This window comes from Lithobates pipiens, unplaced genomic scaffold (genome assembly GCF_037356315.1).
Source record: "Lithobates pipiens isolate NorthernLeopardFrog02 unplaced genomic scaffold, aLitPip1_a1.2 Scaffold_18, whole genome shotgun sequence".
Classification (NCBI taxonomy): domain Eukaryota; kingdom Metazoa; phylum Chordata; class Amphibia; order Anura; family Ranidae; genus Lithobates; species Lithobates pipiens.
In genome coordinates, this window is record NW_027507758.1 from 565296632 (window position 1) to 565300571 (window position 3940).

General features: G+C 44.1%; 1 pseudogene; it reads left to right on the forward strand.

The window, feature by feature from the left end:
- The first annotated feature begins 1352 nt into the window (after window positions 1-1352).
- LOC143990603 (U2 spliceosomal RNA) lies at window positions 1353-1485 on the forward strand (annotated as a pseudogene).
- Window positions 1486-3940: the final 2455 nt, after the last annotated feature.

Consider the following 3940-nt stretch of genomic DNA (forward strand, 5'->3'; position numbering starts at 1 on the left):
TCCCAGCCCGAGCCAGACTCGAGATTACCGCTAGGGAGGTTAAATTGCATTAATTTGAGATGCCTTTAATGTGGTGTGGCATTACGAAACAGAATAATTTTAATAGATAGCTTCAACACTTGGCATCTCATAGGTTGGATGTGTTTATTTTGGGTTACGTATAGCAACCCAATCTACATCATCTGATTACATTTTTCTTTTACAAAAAAAATGTATTGACAGTTTTCACAGTATACAGAGATAATAAGCAATTGAAACGAGTACAAAATATACAAAGTAAAGAATTGCATAAGGCGATTTTCAGAATGATCGATAATTAAATAACCATGTCCCAATTTCCCTTTGGGATTAATAAAGTATTCTGTAAACCAAAAGTGCCAGAACGGTGGTAAAGGAACAGACTTAAAACTTTAAAAGCAGAGGGGAATGTCTAGATGTAGGGCAGTTGGGGTAGAAGGAGAAGGGGTTAAAAAAGGGTTAGAAGGGTATAAAGGAAAGATGGGAAAGAGGTAAGAGTGAGAGAATGGGAGTAGAGAGGGGGTCCCAGGGGGTTGCTGTGCTGGTAGCTCTAGAAAGTTAAGAGACAGTCAAATCTAAATGGATTGATGTACTCACTTCAAGGTTGCCAGACTCAAAGGAATTTGTCATGAGAGTATGTCAGCGTTTTTTTGTTAACCAGTGAATCATTCACTTAGTTATTTATCGCCTCAAACTGAGGACAGGTGATTTCCAGGCCTTTTCAATAGTGATTTCTAATGGATGCTAATGGGTTTGTGAAGTAGTGCTTTAAAAACAGTTTATGGATATTAGAGTAGAGGAGTGTGCAAAGCAAATTGTAGACCATTGTAGACCAGGAGCCATAATTTGCTCACCTTCGGAAAGGTTTACTATAGTCAGTGTCACTTCTTGGGGACATCCACAGAAGCATGTAGGAGGATAGTTTGGGAGAAAGGGGGCTAGCCGAGCTGGAGTGTATTACTACCTGTATAGATTCTTATAAGCATTCTCCAATATCAGAATATTTTTGAGCATTTCATTGTAGCCTAGTGTTCCAGATACAACACAGACCCCAGCTGACCTAACTGTGGATCCTTAATATGTGCAAGGGGATTGGCACTGGTAAAACCCTGAAGGAGTATAGAGGTTTAGTTAGGTATGTCATCTTAATAGCATTAGGTATGTCATCTTAATAGCATTAATCCTACCAAACCAAGATAAGGGAACCTGTCTCCAGAAGTCCAATAGAGATCATTTACGAAACAGAGGTGGGAAATTTACATGGTATAAAATGTGGTAAGTAGGGGTGAGGTGGATGTCCAAGTATGGTAATGTTCCCATGCACTAGGCTTCCCATCGCTTCTCGGCCTTTTGGCTAAGATCAAGTGTAGTATCTGTTCTTATCAGTTACCAGGAGGTGGCGCTTGCTTCCATCCCTGTTCTACGGCGAGGTGGAGCAGGGGTGGCGGTTGCTATGCAAAACCTGCTGCTGTAAAGGTGACCTGGAGAAATTCGTAGCTGAAAGGGAAGCCTTCTGATGGGGATGGAGAACCACTGCTCGGCGCCAGGGGAGGGGACCCTGGCCTTCTGGCTTGGATTATGGCAGCTTTAGCTCCGGTCAGTTTTTCGGGAGGGAACGTTTGCTCCCCTTTCTCCCACCGGGGGAACGGCCTGTACTTCCCGAATGTAATTAGGTAGGAGTGATGGGAGTGAGGGTGAGACCTGATGGCAAAGGGTCTCACTAAGCTCCTGGATCTCCATGCCTTTCTGGCTGGGGTGGGGGCTGCTGGGGGGGGGGGGGGGGGGGGTCAGGGATGCTTCTGTTGAAAAGCCTATGGTAATGTGCCCCTGAAGTGGCAGTTCAGGGGTGCCTTATGTTTACTGTGCTCTGCACTTTGATATTCGGCACCTTGGTCCCGTCACTATATAACACGCTTTTTTACACCAGCCTCTAGGGCCCGGCCTTTTGGCTAGGAACAGGGGAATTTTTGATTCCTGGCCGGGGGGCCTGGTCATTGTATTGCACAATGGTCACCTTTTCACTCTCCTCTTCACTATCCCTTTCCTCACTTTTTATTTATTTTATTTGTGTTGTGTGTAACGTTTGTCACTTCACATTTTGATGAGTAGGGTGTCGGTCCTCGGACCTATCCTGAAAGTCTTGTGGGAGGGTGGACATAGGCCTTCTGGCTTGGTTCGCCCTCCATTGGGGGGGTCTCCCTTCGGGGGAGCCCCTATTCCCTAGTACCTGGGTGGGTCTGTTTCGGCAGACCTTGCGGAGAAAGGCGGTCGTCCGGCCTCGGCTGGATGGCCATGAATCTGGTACCTCAGTCCCCGTCTGCAGCCTAACGCCCCGGGGGATCAGGGTAAGGTCCTTCCTAGTGGAGGATTTTAGACACCTGTTGCACGTTTTTAGTGTGTCACTCTTTATGTGTGTGCACTTTTTTTTGGCACCGGGTGGAAGTTTTTTGGGTGTGTTTTGCACGCCATAGGCTTTTTCAATCGAAAACATTTTTTCCCATGCACTGAAAAGGAAAGGAGTGTTTTAGACCTGTAGAGGTCCAAGCGGATAGGGTCTTCGACATCGATGTCTTCTTGAAAGACAAAAGTACGTAGAAGTTTTTAAAAGTTTTGGGAGGGAAAGTTGGGATGAGGTAAGAGAGAGTAAGTTATATTATCCTGCTATTCCGTTGGATGTCTGTGAAGTCTTAAATTCTCCACCAAAGGTTCCAGTGCCAAAATAAACAGGAGTGGGGAAAGAGGGCAACCCTGCCTAGTATCTCTCTGAATGGGGAAAGTGCACTGCATGAAAAGTGGGACAAAACCCAGATGGCAGAGGCCTGTATTAAAATGATGTTATGACAGGGAATCAAATGCTTTGGTTATGTCAAGCAACAAAAGCATTGTTGGGAAAACTGGTGTTTTGGAACAAAGCCTGCTTGATCCTTCTTAATGAGATAGGTAAGAAGAGTTGAGCTTTTTAGCTAGAATTTTTGTAAGAATTTTCATGTCTATATTTATTATCAAAATGGGTCATTAATGAGCTCAACAGTGGAGGCACTTATAAAACTTTGGGACCATGGGGTCAATTCATTAATGATTACCTCATGTGATAACACAGTCATGTGACTCATTTGCATAAATTATCACAAGCAGTAAAAAAAGTCAAATTCACAAAAAAATTACCATTATGCAGTATTTATTGCAAAATTATAAAAAAACAAAAAAAAACAAAAAAACATGCAGTAACCTGTTAAGTCCAACTCCTAAACAGAACAGAAAGTAAAAATAGATGCAATATTTATCACCAGGGTTTTGCTGGCAGTATCACATGCGGTATTGCTTAGATGCAGCATGGGGGTCCAATAGCTGGTTGTTTCAGAGAGGACCGGGAAGATGGCCACCTTGTCCTTAACAGATGACTCATCAGTGGGTTCCCTGCTGACAGCCAAATGTGAAAAAAAAAAGCTGACAGTTAAAAATTCAGCGTGGGGTCTCCACTTCTGCTCTGGTGTGGATTTTAAGGGAGACCCCATGCCAAAATAAAAAATCCTTATCCAAGAATGTAGCCTGTCAGACCAGGAAAGGGGGTGGGGACAAGTGAGCACCCCCCCTGAAATAAACCACGCCACATGCCCTCAACATGGGGACAGGGGCCTCCTCCCCACAACCCTGGCGGGTGGTTGTGGGTGTCTGTGGGCAGGGGCTTATCGACCCCCCCCCCCCCCCCGGGGCTATTGAATGAGTATATAGTACTTTTACTCATTCATTAAAAGAGTGTAAAAAGTAAATAAAAACACAACGGAAGTTTTTGACAATACATTTATTAAAAAAAGTACAAAATAAAAAAAAATATCCCCCAGTGTAGATCCATCACCAATCACATAGAAAAGTGACAGCAGAAAAAGACTGAGCAGTCCATCGAGTCTGCCCATTTTATTTA